Source organism: Prionailurus bengalensis, chromosome B1, assembly GCF_016509475.1.
Source record: "Prionailurus bengalensis isolate Pbe53 chromosome B1, Fcat_Pben_1.1_paternal_pri, whole genome shotgun sequence".
NCBI lineage: Eukaryota > Metazoa > Chordata > Mammalia > Carnivora > Felidae > Prionailurus > Prionailurus bengalensis.
Genome location: NC_057344.1, coordinates 21,476,170 through 21,494,854, shown reverse-complemented (window position 1 = coordinate 21,494,854; position 18,685 = coordinate 21,476,170). Strand labels below are relative to the sequence as shown.

Below are 18,685 nucleotides of genomic sequence, written 5' to 3'. Positions count from 1 at the left end.
GCCTTTATCTGTCCCTCACTTCTAGTTCAACAAGAATGAAGGAAACTTCCTGCGAAACTAAAGAAAGGAGTTTACAGTCCATGATTTTTCTCCAGCCGTACCCAGTAGCCCAAGAGGTGGAATGATAATGTATAATTCTGTCCTTGAGTTTTGAAGTTGGGAGTCAGACAGCTTTGAGGCTAAGTTATTAGAGGGGGCCATCTCCTTGAATGTTGAAGTTCTCTCTGACATGATTTGGAGCAATGGGGAAAATCATGAGTTAGGTTTTAGAGTCCTCTTTAATAAGTGAGTAGGAATGCCTACAGGCTGCCATTGACAAGGTGGTAAATGACAGAACCAGGGCATATCTGCCTCCATCAGTATTAGTGACTCAGAACTTATTTGCCAGATATTAGTGCCTAAGTGAAGTTGGTGGCAGAGAAGAGCAGAGGGCCTTTGTCCTCTCAATGACAAAATACATGAACAAACAAACAAAAAAACAAAATTGATAGAAGACAGGCGACCAGATTCATTTAGTTCCATAAGAATGTTAAACTCGTGGGAGTATGTTTAAGGCAAAGTTTTACTGATTAAGGAAGATTCTTGAAAATGAAAATATTCCACCCTTGGCCACATAAAATCCTTGGATAGCTTCTCCTTAATTTGTAGAATATATTACATTTGTAATGTACCCTTCTCCAAAAAGAAATACTAGAATATCTAATTATAAACTTTCATTTTCTGTTTCTTGTCAAGACATTCACATCGTCTCCAAGATTTAGGATCAATTTAATATACAGAATTGTATTCAAATATGATCTTATTAGGGTAAGCTAGTTTATACTAACAAGTAGACTTTCAGGTTTCAGTGGATTAACCCAAATAAAAGCTTATTTATTGTTTATGTAATATTTCTAGGGTTGTGTGTAGGTTGATAGAAGTCTCCTGTATGTGGCTCACCTTCATGCAGTCATTCCGAGATGTAGATTGATAGTGACTCTACCATCTTCAACAAGTGGCTTCTAAGGTTCCCCAGAGTGTCAACAAACGAGTTAACCAAAAAGGTGGTGGTAGTGGTTGTTGTTTGTGGTGGTGGTGGAACATAGAGGAATACGCAGGGACAGTTTCACGGGCCAGGCCTGGAAGTGGCACGTGTCACTTCTAAACTGAGTCAGATGGGTCATATCTAAGTGCCAGAGATCCTGGGAAATGTACTCTAGCTGTATGCCTAGGAAGAAGGATTAATGACTTCATTAATATAATTAATATATATTTGTACCACCAATTACTTCAAACTTTTTAATTCTCATTATAGGAACTGATAGCTCCTTAAGTTTAAATGGAATTTTAATTGAAAGTATGTATATTAAATATCACAATGTTATGTGTAGATTTTATGTTGTCCTCAGGTAATCTGAGTAAATTGCAGTCTGCAAAAATAAATGTCACTGCATTGATGAAACCTAAAGAGTAAAGGAGAATCTGCCTCCCTACCTCAAGCCTTACAAGTTTCCTTGTGGTAGGAGAAATTAGTTGGCTTAATCTCTACAACCGCCACCTCTTTGAACCTGATCTGGAGCCACTTTCCAGGTGTATACTTCATAATGTGCTAGAAATTTATGAGCCTGCTATGGTTCCTGCAAAGAAACACTGCATAGTTCTGAATTTGGGGATAGCGAAGAACTTACTCTGTTTCCTTGAGCATCAGCCTTTTACTCTTTCTTCATAGGCAACTTTCTAGATGGGAATATTTAAACTTTCTCCTAGATTATGAAACTGAATCTCATATAATACTCTCTAAGTATAAAACCTTGAGAATGAAGTTAGAAACTATGTATTAATTATGCCTTTAAAAATGTTTATATCTTCGGGCACCTGGGTTGCTGTTGGTTAAGCATCCGACTTCAGCTCAGGTCATGATCTCATGGTTCGTGGGTTCAAGCCCCATATCAGGCTCCGTGCTGACAGCTCAGAGCCTGGAGCCTGCTTCAGATTCTTTGTCTCCCCTGTCTCTGCCTCTCTACTGCTCACACTCAAAAATAAATAAACATTTTTAAAAACTGGGTTCAGTTTTAATGTTCTGCCACAGTCTGTCTTTGTAACAGTAACTGAGTCATTTAACCTTTCAGGGTTATCACTCTTCTTGAATGTCATAGGAATCTGTGACTTCTATGAAATGTCATAGATAGCATGATTGATTTGAATTTGTAAGGCCCATTTCAGCTATATAGTTCTTTAATCTTAATATCATTCTATTCTTCTTAATATTTTGATTATTACTAGTAGTTGCTTTAATCTTGTTCCCATCTTTTAATCCTCTCTAAACTTCATTTTTTGAAGTTTTTATTTTTATTCCGTTAATTAACATGCTATATTAATGTTTCAGGTGTACATAGCAATTCAACATTCCATACATTACCTGGTGCTCATCACAGCAAATGCACTCCTTAATCCCTATCACCAATTTCACCCGCACTCCTGCCTACCTCCCCTCTGGGAACCAGCAGTTTGTTCTCCAAAATTAAGAGTCTGTTTCTTGATTTATCTCTCTCTTTCTATTTTTTCCCTTTGCTTGTTTGTTTTGTTTATTAAATAGCACATATAAGTGAAATCATGTGGTATTTGTCTTTCTCTGACTTACTTTGCTTAGCATTATACCCTCTAGCTCTGTCCATATCATTGCAAATTGCAAGATTTCATTTGGCTGAACAATATTCCATTGTATATATGTTTTAAATCCTTTTTATAAATTAAAACATTAGTTTATAAACTTTGTCCCAGATAATGCTTTTTAAGCTTTTATTCTTATTTATTCAAGGGACATTTAAGTTCTCTCAGAAAATAAAATGCCAGTGTGTTGGGAATAAACTGCCAAAACTAAGTAATATTATACAAACTTGTTAATCCTTTTCAATAATAATTTCTACAGTTGAAAAATTGAATTGTTTTTAAGATTTTATACATTTAGTGCTTTTTTCTTATTCTCTTTTTGAAGTTGCTTTTGCTAAATTTAAAAGGTATGTAAATATTGTACAGTTGACCCCTGAACAATTCAGGGGTATGGGTACCAACCTCCTGTGTAGTCAAAATTCTACATATAACTTTTGACTCCTTCCAAACTTAATACCCTACTGTTTACCAGAAGCCTTACTGATAATATAAATAGTTGATTAACACATATTTTGTATGTGATATGTATTATGTGCAAATATTATAAAGTGTATATGCATACACTTTATTCTGACAACAAGGTAAGCTAGAGAAAAAATGTTACTAACAAGATCATAAGGACCTGGGGAAGATGGTGGTGTAGGAGGACACTGGGCTCTCTGTGTCCTGCTGATCGCTTAGATTCCACCCACATCAGCCTAAATAACCCAGAAAACTACCAGAAGACTAGCAGAATGGACTCACTGGAGAAAGCATATACAAGAGGCCCATGGAAGACGGTAGGAAGGGCAGAGAGATAGTGCATGCTACAAGGACTGGCAGGAGGGAGCCGGGGCGGTGGAGGGGCAGCCTACCCGGCAAGACAGACCCCCGAAGTCTGGCTTGCAAAAGCGGAGGGGCCGGACTCCGTGAGTTCTGACGGCCAGCGGGACTTAACATCTGGAATGTTAAAAGTCAACAGCTCTGCTCTCAGATAGCGGGGAGGGCTAGAGGACACCGGGAGGGAGAGTTGTTGAGCCCTGGAAGACAGAGCTCAGCTCGGCAGGGGAATAAAGGGGCTGGTAAGCACCATTTCCCTCTCCCATACCCCAGCCGAAATCCCAAAGGGAACCAGTTCCCATCACCAAACTTGCTTGCACCGTGCAAATGCCCAATGCTGTGCTTCTGTGGATCCATCCCTCCGATGGGCCTACCTCTTTCCTGGTGCTGCAGGGCCCCTCCCACAGGGGACCACCAGGGGCAAAGTGAGCTAAGCCTACCCCTCCCGCCCCTATGCACCTGGCTAATATGCCAAATCCCATCGAAGCAACACCACAAGTCTGGCAGTGTACAAGTAGCCCAGGCATGGGCCACACCACTCCACAGTGAGTCCTGCCCCTGGGAAAAGGGAAGATAAGGTACTCACCAGTTTGACTGTGGCCCAGCAGTGGGCTGGGGGCAGACATCCAGTCTGACTGCAGCCCTGCCCACCAACACAAGTTACTCCAGACAGCACAGGGGAAGTGCCCTGCACTTTGGAGCCACCCCAGGGACTACCCAAAATGAGGAAACGGAAGAACTCTCCTCAAAAGAAACTCCAGGAAGTAGCAACAACTAATGAATTGATCAAAAACGATTTAAGCAATATAATGGAACAAGAATTTAGAATAATAGTCATAAAGTTAATCGCTGGGCTTGAAAAAAGCATAGAGGACAGCAGAGAATCTATTGCTACAGAGATCAAGGGACTAAGAAATAGTCATGAGGAGCTAAAAAATGCTATAAATGAGGTGCAAAATAAAATGGAGGCGGCCATAGCACAGGTTGAAGAAACAGAGGAGAGAATAGGTGAATTAGAAGATAAAATTATGGAAAAAGAGGAAGGTGACAAAAAGATAAAAAAATCCAGGAGTATTAGGGGAGAATTAGAGAACTAAGTGATGCAATCAAATGGAACAATATCCGTATCATAGGAATTACAGAGGAAGAAGAAGTGAGAGAAAGGGGCTGAAGGTGTACTTGAACAAATCATAGCTGAGAAGTTCCCTGATCTGGAGAAGGAAACAGGCATTGAAATCCAGGAGGCACACAGAACTCCCTTCAGAGGTAACTTGAATCGATCTTCTGCACGACATATCATACTGAAACTGGCAAAATACAAGGATAAAGAGAGAATTCTGAAAGTAGCTAGGGATAAACAGGCTCTGACTTACAAAGGGAGACACATAAGAGTAGTGGCAGACCTATCTACTGAAACTTGACAAGCCAGAAAGGAACTGCAGGAAATCTTCAATGTGATGAACAGAAAAAAAATATACAGCTGAGAATCCTTTATCCAGCAAGTCTGTCATTCAGAATAGGAGAGATAAAGGTTTTCCCAGACAAAAACTGAAGGAATTCATCACCACTAAACCAACTCTACAAGAGACCCTAAGGGGGATTCTGTGAGTGAAATGTTGCAAGGACCACAAAGTACCAGAGACATCACTGCAAGCATGAAACCTACAGACATCACAATGACTCTAAACCCTTATCTTCCAATAATAGCAATGAATGTAAATGGACTAAATGTTCCAACCAAAAGACATATGGTATCAGAATGGATAAAAAAACAAGACCCATCTATTTGCTGTCTACAAGAGACTCATTTTAGACCTGAGGACACCTTCAGATTGAAAGTGAGGGGATGGAGAACTATCTATCATGCTACTGGAAGTCAAAAGAAAGCTGGAGTAGCCATACTTGTATCAGACAAACTAGACTTTACATTAAAGGTTGTAACGAGATGAAGAAGGGGCATTATATAATAATTAAGGATCTATCCATCTGGAAGAGCTAACAATTATAAATGTCTATGCACCGAATACAGGAGTCCCCAAATATATAAAACAATCACAAACGTAGGCAACCTTATTGATAAGAATCTGGTAATTGCAGGGGACTTTAATACCCCTCTTACAACAATGAGTAGATCATCTAGACACAGGATCAATAAGGAAACAAGGGCCCTGAATGATAACATTGGATCAGATGGATTTGACATATATATATAGAACTCTGCATCCCATAGCAACAGAATATACTTTCTTCTCGAGTATACGTTCAGTATTCTCCAAGATAGATCACATACTGGGTCACACAACAGCCCTTAATAAGTATAAAAGAGATCATACCATGCACGCTTTCAGACCACAATACTATGAAACTTGAAATCAACCACAGGAAAAAGTCTGGAAAACCTCCAAAAGCATGGAAATTAAAGAACACCCTACTAAAGAATGAATGGGTCAACCAGGCAATTAGAGAAGAAATGTAAAAATATATGAAAACAAATGAAAATGTAAATCCAACAATCCAAAAGCTTTGGGATGCAGCAAAGGCAGACCTGAGAGGAAAATACATTGCAATCCAGGCCTATCTCAAGAAACAAGAAAAATCCCAAATCAAAAATCTAACACCTAAAGGAAATAGAAGGAGAACAGCAGATACCCCAAACCCAACAGAAGAAAAGAAATAATAAATATCAGAGCAGAAATAAACAATATAGAATCTAAAAAAACTGTAGAGCAGATCAATGAAACCAAGAGTTGGTTTTTTGAAAAAATGAACATAATTGATAAACCTCTAGCCAGGCTTCTCAAAAAGAAAAGGGAGATGACCCAAATAGCTAAATCATGAATGAAAATGGAATTATTACAACCAATCCCTCAGAAATACAAGCAGTAATCAGGGAATACTATGAAAAACTATATGCCAACAAACTGGACAACCTGGAAGAAACGGACAATTCCAAGCAACCACACACTTCCAAAACTCAAACAGAAAGAAATAGAAAACTTGAACAGACCCATAACCGGCAAAGAAATTGAATAAGTTATCAAAAATCTCCCAACAAATAAGAGTCCAGGACCAGATGGCTTCCCAGGTGAATTCTACCAACATTTAAAGCAGAGATAATACCTATCCTTCTCAAGCTATTCCAAAAAACAGAAAGGGAAGGAAAACTTCCAGACTCATTCTGTGAAGCCAGCATTACTTTGATTCCCAAACCAGACAGAGACCCAGCAAAAAAAAGAGAACTACAGGCCAATATCCCTGATGAATATGGAAGCAAAAATTCTCAGTAAGATACTAGCAAATCGAATTCAACAGCATATAAAATGAATTATTCATCATGATGAAGTGGAATTCATTCCTGGGCTGCAGGGCTGGTTCAACATTCGCAAATCAATCAATGTGATACAGCACATTAATAAAAGAAAAGAACCGTATGATCCTGTCAATCGATGCAGAAAAAGCATTTGACAAAATTCAGCATACTTTCTTAATAAAAACCCTTGAGAAAGTCGGGATAAAAGGAACATACTTAAACATCATAAAAGCCATTTATGAAAAGCCAACAGCTAATATCATCCTCAGTTGGGAAAAACTCAGAGCTTTCCCCCTGAGATCAAGGACACGACAGGGATGTCCACTCTCACCGCTGTGGTTTAACATAGTGTTGGAAGTTCTAGCATCAGCAATCAGACAACAAAAGGAAATCAAAGGCATCCAAATTGGCAAAGATGAAGTCAAGCTTTCACTTTTTGCAGATGACATGATATTATACATGGAAAATCCAATAGACTCCACCAAAAGTCTGCTAGAACTGATACATGAATTCAGCAAAGTTGCAGGATAGAAAATCAATGTACGGAAATCAGTTGGATTCTTAAACACTAACAATGAAGCAACAGAAAGACAAAGAAACTGATCCCATTCACAATTGCACCAAGAAGCATAAAATACCTAGGAATAAATCTAACCAAAGACGTAAAAGATCAGTATGCTGAAAACTATAGAAAGCTTATGAAGGAAATTGAAGAAGATATAAAGAAATGGAAAGACATTCCTGCTCATGGATTGGAAGAATAAATATTGTCAAAATGTCAATACTACCCAAAGCAATCTACACATTCAATGCAATCCCAATCAAAATTGCACCAGCATTGTTCTTGAAGCTAGAGCAAGTAATCCTAAAATTTGTATGGAACCACAAAAGACCCCGAATAGCCAAAGTAATTTTGAAGGAGACCAAAGCAGGAGGCATCACAATCCCAGACTTTAGCCTCTACTACAAAGCTGTCATCATCAAGACAGCATGGTATTGGCACAAAAACAGACACATAGACCAATGGAATAGAATAGAGACTCCAGAATTGGACCCACAAAAGTATGGCCAACTAATCTTTGACAAAGCAGGAAAGAATATCCAATGGAAAAAAGTCTCTTTAACAAGTGGTACTGGGAGAAGTAGACAGCAACATGCAGAAGAATTTGAAACTAGACCACTTTCTTACACCATTCACAAAAATAAACTCAAAATGGATAAAGAACCTGAATATGAGACAGGAAACCATCAAAACCCTAGAGGAGAAGCAGGAAAAAACTTCTCTGACCTCAGCCACAGCAATTTCTTACTTGACACATCTCCAAAGGCAAGGGAATTAAAAGCAAAAATGAACTATTGGGAACTCATCAAGATAAAAAGCTTCTGCACTACAAAGGAAAGAACAAAACTAAAAGGCACCCAATGGAATGGGAAAAGATATTTGCAAATGACATATCAGACAAAGGGCTAGTATCCAAAATCTATAAAGAACTCACCAAAAACTCCACACCCGAAAACAAATAATCCAGTGAAGAAATGGGCAGAAAACATGAATAGACATCCAGATGGCCAACAGGTACATGAAAAGGTGCTCAATGTCACCCCTCATTAGGGAAATACAAATCAAAACCACACTGAGATACCACCTCATGCAGGTCAGAGTGGCTAAAATGAACAAATCAGGAGACTATAGATGCTGGAGAGGATTTGGAGAAACGGGAACCCTCTTGCACTGCTGGTGGGAATGCAAACTGCTGTAGCCACTCTGCAAAACAGTGTGGAGGTTCCTGAAAAAATTAAAAATAGATCTACCCTATGACCCAGCAATTGCACTGCTAGGAATTTACCCAAGGGATACAGGAGTACTGATGCATAGGGGCACTTGTACCCAAATGTTTATAGCAGCACTTTCAACAATAGCCACATTATGAAAAGAGCCTAAATGTCCATCAACTGATGAATGGATAGAGAAATTGTGGTTTATGTACACAATGGAATACTACTTGGCAATGAGAAAGAATGAAATATGGCCTTTTGTAGCAACATGGATGGAACTAGAGATTGTTACACTAAGTGAAATAAGTCATACAGAGAAAGACAGATACCATATGGTTTCACTCTTATGTGGATCCTGAGAAACTTAACAGAAGACCGTGGGGGAGGGGAAGGGAAGAAAAAAAAGTTAGGGAGGGAGGCAAACCATAAGAGACTGTTAAAAACTGAGAACAAACTGAGGGTTGATGGGGTGTGGGAGGGAAGGGAAGGTGGGTGATGGGCATTGAGGAAGGCACCTGTTGGGATGAGCAGTGGGTGTTGGATGGAGACCAATTTGACAATAAACTTCATAATAAAAAAAAAAGATCATAAGGCAGAGAAAATACATTTACAATGCTATTTCAGAAAAAAAAATCTGTGTATTGGTGAACCTGTGTTCAGGTGTGAACTGTAAACCACTCAGAATTAATAATTGTTAACATTTTGATATTTTTTCTAGTTTTCTTTCAGAGATAACTACCGTCTATGTGTGCTATCTTTTTTAATAGCAATATTGAGGAACATTGGCCTCTAATAGAGTTTCTCTTCACTTTTTTTTAAATAAACCTATAGTTTTAAGACAAAAACTGACAATGTGGTAGGAAGTTTACATTTAAACAAAGTTTTCAAGGAAGACTAACACATGCCTAGGTAGATTTTATAATGGATTTTTAGATGCAGGTCTAGACTGTGTCAAGAACTAATGGATCTCATGATTGAAGACCGCTTTTCAGGTGTCAGATAATTCTTAGGATTAGAAAAAGTCTTGTTTTGTGTTCTAAAGTGAACCACTGTGCCAGTGTGAATGTTTAATGTCCTGAGACCAGGGCTTTTGAAATCATTCAACTTTTAAAGTGCTTCTGTGAACTTGTGCTGTCAGTGCTGCGACCAGTGGCTTTAGGGTTCAAAATTCAAGTAACAGAGAGGCTCCAAGACCGTTCCATTCTGAGAGCATGGGCCTTTCTTTCCCTACTTTCCCACTTTCTATACCACTTCTTTCCCTCCCCAAGTGCCTTGGCCAGTGGCTCGGATGAGCAAGCTGCTATTTATAACTTTATAATTGAAAAAGAAGCGTGTTGTCAACATCAAGAGTTAACACTGCTAAGACAGAACAGTGGGCCTGTATGTGCTCCGATAGAAGACTTTCCCTCCTCAACCAGTTTCCATCCCACAAGTGGCAGCTGGTGATTTATTAACTCACTTAGTTCTTTCCTGGGAATAGCATTAAGCTCAGGCAAGGAACACCTTGGGTGATAAGTTTCAGGCATTTTAAATAGTTTCTTATAGTCCTCATTTAGGTCACTGGTGACATTTTTCTTTTAAGATAAAATATTCTGGACGTAGAACAAAATCATCATTAAGTTCTTTCCATTGTGACACCATTTTCCCAGTCAGGCCCCAAATTTTAATAAAAATGATCCTACCTATCTCCCTTCGTACTCCATCCCTTGTACCCACAAATTACATACCAGTGATTACCAAAAACTACACTACATACACGCTACACTGTAAAAATGCAGCGTTAGCACTTTGGGGAAGCAGGCTGTGGGGTGTGGAGATGGTCTTTGAAGATCTACAGTATCTTTTGCTGTCCCACACACCCATTCTGGAGGTTTTGTCCTTCCTGGAAGGCCTTCTGCTTTTCTCAGGAAAACCCAGAATGAGCTGCCTTGCACCACTTCTCCCCCTTCCCCTCCAGTGGGATGGGTGTGCAAACTACATGGCGTGGACGGGCTTTACTTGGGCTGCTGTAGAGCACAGCACACTGTGCTGACTCTTCAAAGGACATCCTCTCAAGCCACTCCTGTGGTGTCAAGGCAAGTAGAACTCCCTCCTCCCCACTTGAAGCCTGCAGTCAGGTATGACAGGGGCCGGTACTCGGGAGAGTGCATTCTTGTCATCTCTTTGCCACCATCCTCTGAAAGGCAGGAATGCCACATCAGCCTTTCCTCAGAGAAGGGTATGACCCCCTCCCCCCCTGCTGTGGGCACTTGACATTGGCTTCCTTGGTGGGGACCAGGTCATCCTCGTCAGATTTTTTCCATTTCATCAGGAACATGAGTTCTCCACTGGAGTCTTTGGCTCCAGTAATCTGCTCCATCCAGCTCCAAACCACTGGCAAAGTCCCATGGCTTTTCTGACTCTTCTTTCTTCTTCTTTGGTTTGTTCTCTCCCTTATTTTCAGAGCCAGAGTCAATTTTGTGCTTGCCTTCCTCTCATTTATCTGTCCCATGGACTGTTTTCTGTGACTGTAGAAACTGGGCATTGAGGTCAGGGCAGTCCGGGTTGTCTTCTGACTCCCATGTGTTGTCCTCCTCTCAGGACCCCTTGCACTTCAGGAGTATCCCCTTTGCCTTTTCCACTCCATGTTTGGGAACCTTTGACACCCACGAATTCTTCCCCCTCTTCTAGCACCTCCTCCACTTTCTTCTTAATTGGTTTCTTCCCCACAGTGCCCGCCAGCTTTCTGGTCTAAAGGGTGATGCTGCTCAGAGCTGTGCCCAAGAGCATGAGAGGAAACTTTGCCACACTGGTGGTGTGTCAGGCCGGTGGGGAAAGTGGCCTCCAGAAAAGAAACAAATCTCTTCACTTTTTAAAGCTTGTTTTTGTCTTAGCAATAGAAACAAAGGTCAATACAACATGATGGTTGAGATGTAGTCTTTGGAGTCAGAATACCTAGATTTGAATCTCAAGTCTTTCACTGCAGAACCTTGCCAAAGCTAATTAAGTTTACATGCCTATGCCTCACTTTCCTCATCTGTAAAGTAGGGATAGTAATAGTACCTACATTACAGAATTATTAAGAGAGCTTAAAATGGTCAGGCACATAGGAAGGTCTTGCTATGTGTTAACTTTTTCTTTTTTTTTTTTTTTTTGATGTAATCAGATAGCGACTTTGTGTGTGGATAGCAGCACGGTTACTATGTCAGGTAACCTTCAGATCTACCCTTCATTGTCCTGCTTGTAATGCTGGTGTTGGAACTTGCCAGCATTTCTTTTTTGCCAGTAGAGCTTGCAGCAGGGAACTGTAGGAGAAGTGGTTTCTTTCTCGGACACTGGCGTACCTCTCTCCTTGTTCCTGGGGCAGCACCGTGAAACACCCAGTGACACTCATCTTCAAGCTGTTCTGTGCCAGGGGCCAGTCAGAAGATGGAAACCACATGGTAATTTGAATGCATAATGTTCAATATGAAGAATTATTAACTATTTATGATAGGAAAGCTACTGAGAAGGAATCAAAATTCAAAAGAATATTCTAGGGCCAAGAGAGAGAACCTAAGGAAAAAACAAACTTGGAAGGGCAGCTGCCTCCCCAGGTTGGGATTTAGGCCTTGTGAGAAAAAGTGTGTTCACAGCAAGAGCTTTTCCGCAGTGGCTGGACTGAGGCTGGCAGACAGGGAGATACCAGGTAGAACTGGCAACCTGGAAGTCACCTGCTGGTGTGCCCTTGGGCCAGTGTTGGCAGACAGGGAACCATGTGGTGGAATGTGCTTGCAGGAGATCTCCCACTGGGATGCAAATAGGCCAAGGCTGGTTGGTGGGCAGGGAACTTGAAATTGTGACTGGTAAGCGGGGAACCCCTCCACAGGGATCTAGGTAGGCCAAAGACTCTAGGACTGATCTTACTTAATGTTCGCTTGTTTGTTTGTTTGTTTATAAAGGATCCGACAGAGAGGGTTCCTCCCAACTTAGATCTGCCAGTATTCGAGTCCTCCAGAATAAAATGCCAGCTTGAGGGAAATGACCTGCCAGAACATTTTTAAGACCTGTATAAGTGAGTAGAGAAAAAGGGCTGATGAGTCACTCTGTGGTTGGTGTTCTGGACTGAATGTTTGTGTCCCCCCGAAATTTATATGTTAAAACTCTAGCCCCTCGTGTGGCTGTATTTGGAAATAGCATCTCTAAGAAAGTCATAAGGTTAAATGACGTCATAAGGGTAGGCTCCTGGTCTGATAGGATAAGTGTCCTTATAAGAAGAGACACAAAGAGAGGGAGCTCACTCACACTTTCTGAGTGTGTCCACACACCGAGGACAGACCATGTGAGGATTCCGGAAGAAGGTGACCATCTGCCATCCAGAAAGACTTCTCACCAGAAACTTTCTGTGCTGGCACCTCCATCTTGGACTTCTAGCTTCCAAAACTACGAGAAAATGAATTTCTGTTTAAGCCGTCCAGTCTGTGGTATTTTGTTATGGCAGCCTGAGCTAACTAATACAACTGGGTAAGTTCAAGGTGATTCATTTAGGGTAAAATAGTACAGACTATTAATGGTGTGTATGTTCATTTCTTTGATTGCAACCTAGAAAAACTATCTTAGAGTCATGTAGCCAGGCCTAGAAGACAGTGGCTTAGTGCACAGCTAGAGATTTTGTCATTAAGGGTCAGCCATCGCTCTTAGGAAATAAATGAAATACCTACCACATACCGTATAATCTAGATGTTTGGAACTGAGCCAGAAAAACTGAGAGAAAGGTGCTAGAGTATGAGGCAGATGGGAGCCTCAAGGAAATGCCAGGCCATCGGAATAGTTTTATCGTCTTGAACATATTTAGAAACTTCCAACTTACAGTGCCACAGAGGCACTTGACACGGCAAACTTTACTCATGGGACTGGGCTGCCCTAAGACTATTTCTGGACCCTGCTGATTAACAGAGGATTCTCGATGAACTGTTTCTGTTGGCCAGGGGAGAAGGAATTGTTCTCATGTAGTTTTCATTTGTCTTTGTAATTTGTGGAGCTAGAGTTTATTTGTCCATTTGTCAGTTGAAAATGCTAAGGTTCAGAGAGCTGATTTTTCCCAAGGTTACCTAACAGGGAAGTGGTGAACATAGGCCTGAAGGAGTACAAAACAATGCACTTTTATTCCAGTGTGCCAAGCTGTCTAGAGTAGAAACAAGAACACTGGATTTGGTCCTAGTCTCAGTTGCTATCTCTATGCTTGAGGAAGGTTTCTCTAAACAAAGCTAGTAACTCTTGTCTAAAATTGGGCTAATAATATATGTGCTGTTTGCTTTTTAAAAAACAATACTTCATTCCACAACTTTTTCTAAAGTCTGTGTGTATGTGTATTTCTTTAAAGCGTGAATTTTGTTTCTCTTTCTTACCCATTCTTTCTTAACTTGGTTTATTTCACCCACTTATATATCCTCTGAATCTTACTATAGTGCCACCTCTTTTTTCCCCCTTTTTTGAGAGAGAGAGGGAGGGAGGGAAGGAGGGAGAGCAGAAACAGGGGAGAAGGGCAGAGGGGAAGTGAGAGAATCTTTTTTTTAAAATTTTTTTAAGTGTTTAATTTTGAGAGAGAGAGGAAGCATGAGCAGGGGAGGGGGAGAGAGAGAGACAGAAAGACAGACACAGAATCTGAAGAAGGATCCAGGCTCTGAGCTATCAGCACAGAGCCCAGTACAGGGCTTGAACTCACGAACCACAAGAACATGACCTGAGCTGAAGTGGGATGTTTAACCGACTGAGCCAGCCAGGTGCCCTGAGAGGGAGAGAATCTTAAGCAGGCTCCATGCTCATTGCGGACCCTAACGTGGGGCTGTGTCCCCACAACCCAGGAATCATGACCTGAGCCGAAATCAAAAGTTGGTCACTCAACTGACTGAGCCATCCTGGCACCCCAATGTACTATCACCTCTTAATCTACCATAACCTTTTTTAATAGCTATACACTACTCCATTATTTAACTATTATCTCACTCATGGAAATTTTGATTGTTTCTATTTTTTCAATATCAGAAACATTGCTACAGTGAATATCAGGTTTCTATGTAGACACACATGTTAAATTGCTAGGTCCATCGCTACTAAATTTTAATAGCAACTATTGAATTGTTCTTCAAAATGGTTGCATCCAAATATAACTTCATCCCGATCGTCATGAACTTCTAGTGTCCCCTTTACTTAATATTATCAAATTTGATTGTTTCCAATTCGAGTGTGAAAAAATGATTTGTCATGATTGTTACAAATTACATTTCTAAAAAAAAAGTTCCATTTCTGTGATTACTGGTGATGTAGAGAATTTTTTTGTTTATAGTTTCCTGGGAATCGCCTTCTAATATCTTCACCAATTTTTGTTTTTTATTGACATGGCAAAATTTAAATCCTGTTCCTACTTTATAGGTCATAAATGTTTTCTCTCATCTCAGGCCTTTAAAATATATTTACAGACCTATAAACTTAAACACATATATCATTTTCTTTGTAACACATATGTGACCATACTGTCCCTATTGTTCTTGCCTTTTAGACCGATATTATATTAAGACATTATTATATCGATAAATCATAGATCTCTGATTCTTATCTTATGTTTAGGTGCTATTCCAAACTATGGATATAATGTAATTTATGTTTAATATTGTTTATTTCATTTTCATTGCTTTTTAAAAATCAGATTTGATAGGGGTTTATTTTATTGGTCTTTTCAAATAATACTTTTTAAAATTAAATTTATTTACTGTTTTATTGTTTTACTTCTGCTTTTATCTTTAGTAATTATACCCTTCTATTTTCTTCAAATTTATCTTAATTTATTTTTTGGCTTATTGTATTGAATACATAGTTTATTTAATTTAAATTCTTATTTTAAATTCTGACTTTAAATACATTTAAGGTTATTAATTTTCCCCTGTCAGTAATGGCTTTGACCAAATTACACAGATTGTTAATTGTAAATCCCTAAGTGTCATTTATTTTCAAAAAGCTTGTAATCTCAGTTTTAATTTCTTTTTTAACCCAAGAATTGCCCAATTGTGTAATAGTATATCTTAAATTTCCCAAAGTGGTCTTTTTTATGTTGGTTTTTTTGCTAATAACTTTTAGCACTTTTCCATATGAGGGAAGGAATAAAACTTGAATGATTTTTTAAAATGACATATATCCAACTTTCATTATATTATAGATAATATAATGCATAGCTATAGATGCACTGACAGCTTAAAAAATAAACTGTTAGCATATATACCTCTGTCATAATTCACTCTTCCCCAAAGAGATAACCACTGTTCTAAACTTGATTTTTATCATTCTTGTGCAAGTTTTCATAATATTATTATAAGTGAATGTACCCTTGAATAATATATACTGATTTTATAGTATCTTTTTCTAGTTTGTATTTTTACTTAATATTATCTTTAAAAACCTTATCTGTATTGATACAGATACTCCTGGTAAATTTATTTTTCCTATTCTCTAATAGTCTATGAATATTTCATTAAGCCTATATAACTTCCACATTTTTATCTTGTTGATATTTTTATGAAGAATAATATATGATCAGTTTATATATTTTGTTTATTAAAAACAAATAAACATCTTATTTGTTTTGTTACACAAATTTTTTTCTTACATGATTTTGTCATTTGACCTATCCATTTCTAGTAGAGATTTGTTGACATCTCAGCCATGATTGTGAATTGGTCAAATTGCATTTTTCTAACCAGTTTTCCATTATAGAATTTTAAACTATTTTGCCTTATGTGTGTAATAGCTTCTTGGTGAATTTTTCTTTGCCCCATTTAATGCTTTTGGCCCTTAATTTTGTGCATTTTCAAAAATTCTTGGCAATGTTTAATTCTGGCTCTTGTAAGGAACATTTATATGACTTCTTAAAAATACAATGTGAGAGTTGCTCTTTTTTTTTTTTTTTTTACTGTTTATTTATTTTATTTATTTTTTTTTTTAATTTTTTTTTTTCAACATGTATTTATTTTTGGGACAGAGAGAGACAGAGCATGAACGGGGGAGGGGCAGAGAGAGAGGGAGACACAGAATCGGAAACAGGCTCCAGGCTCCGAGCCATCAGCCCAGAGCCCAACGCGGGGCTCGAACTCACGGACCGCGAGATCGTGACCTGGCTGAAGTCGGACGCCTAACCGACTGCGCCACCCAGGCGCCCCTGTTTATTTATTTTTGAGAGAGACAGAGACAGAGTGTGAGCAGGGGTGGGACGGAGAGAGAGGGAGACACAGAATCTGAAGCAGGCTCCAGGCTCTGAGCTGTCAACGCAGAACCCGACGTGGGCCTCGAACTCATGAACCATGAGATGGTGACCTGAGCTGATGTTGGATGCTTAACTGACTAAGCCACCCAGGTGCCCCAAGAGTTGCTCTTTTTTAATGAGAGTTTAACTCACCTATATTCATTGACATATTTGCATCTGTTTTTGCTGTATTACATGAGCATGTATAATTTTTTTCTCTTATGCCCTGACATTATATTAGTCCTTTTTTTTTTATTCTTTTCTCTCATTCTAGTGACTTGAAAATTATACATCCTAATTCTAGTCTTCAAGTGGTTACACATGCTTTTTGTTTTGTTTATTCATTTTTGAGAGAGAGAGAGAGAGAGAGAGAGAGAGAGAGAGAGAGGTAACAGGAAAGGGGCAGAGAGAGAGGGAGAGAAAGAGAATACCAAACAGGCTTCACATTTTCAGCACAGAGCCCGATATGGGGCTCGAACTCACAAACTGTGAGATCATGACAGGAGTCGAAATCAAGAATCAGATGCTTAACTGACTAAGCCATCCAGGTGCCCCGGTTACAGATACATTTAACAGAAATTTTTAATTTATATATCTGAAATTTGAGGATAAATCCATATCAAAAAATTTCCCATTCCACAAAAGACAAATTATTGAACATATTTTACTGTATTGCCTTCCCAACAGCACAGTTTTGAAGTCAATTACATTGTTAATACCAGCTGATTATTGAGTTTTTAATATTATGTTTTAATTTTTAAAGGAATCATTATTTAACAATTATAATAAGTTTTATAACCACATTCATCCATTCATTTATTTAGCAAATATTGGAGAACCTGCTACAGGCCAGAGACTCTTGTAGGCTTTGGAGAGGCAGAAGTTTACCACTGTAAACAAATACCTGCCTTTGTGGAATTTATATTAATTCAGAAGGGTACATGTAAAAATCTTGGATTTTTTAGTGTATTTATAATATGTAAAAACTAGATGAGATCATCAAGGGGGTAATCACAGATTTTAAAAAGAGATGAGGTCCAAGGACTTTGCAGAGAAGCTCCAAGAAGGAACTGCCAGAGGAGTAAAAGGAAAATCAGGAGAGTGGTATCTTGGAAACTGAGACAATTATTTCAAGGAAAAAAGAGATATCAACTGTGTCAGATGCTGTAAGATGAGAACTGAGAATTGGCCTTTGGATTTAGCAACAAAGAGGTCATTGATGCCCTTGGTAAACAGTTTTAGTGGAGTGGTAGAGGGGAGAACCTGCTGAAGTAGAGGAAGTCAGAGACAGGAAATGAATGCAGGAGAGAAGGTGGGGAAGAAGGGAAGGGTAGCTAAATGGAGAAGTGGGACAGGAAGCCTGCTAAGATGGAGGAATACCAACATGTGTATGCTGGAGGGAAGTACCCAGTAGTAGAAAAATAGTGAGTTAGGTAGGCAGGGCAAGGGAGGTATATTGCTGGAGCAAAGGCCTGGAATAGACCAAAAGAGACGCGATGTACACAGTAAACCACGATGCATATGGCCTCGTTAGAGACATGCCTTACTTACATCATCCTCCTATCAATCGTCCTCAAAATACTGAGACAATATTTGTGAAAGTGCTTTGTAAACTTGTAAAGAACCTTAAAATGTATGCTACTATTACTACACGTAGAGACTTTAGAGTAAGTGGTCAGTTGCTTTTTTTTTTTTTTTTTAATTTTATAACTTTGTTTGTTTGATCTCGGCCCAGGAAATACTATTGGCTGGTCTTCAGCTGTGTGTACTTCCACATGGACACACGTACCTAGCATCAAAACATTTCACCTAGAGTACTTTGGGATTTTCCCACACTGGGAATTTGATACTTAACCTTTCGACCACCCAACAAGCAAAGA

The 18,685-nt window shown here is 39.1% G+C and overlaps 1 protein-coding gene and 1 pseudogene across 5 annotated transcripts in view; one reads left to right on the top strand and one right to left on the bottom strand.

Annotated features, from left to right (window-relative positions):
* MICU3 (mitochondrial calcium uptake family member 3) overlaps window positions 1-18,685 on the top strand; it is a 111,059-nt gene that overhangs the window by 16,723 nt on the left and 75,651 nt on the right. The gene's annotated exons all lie outside the window — the stretch shown is intronic.
* LOC122467304 lies at window positions 10,606-11,975 on the bottom strand (annotated as a pseudogene).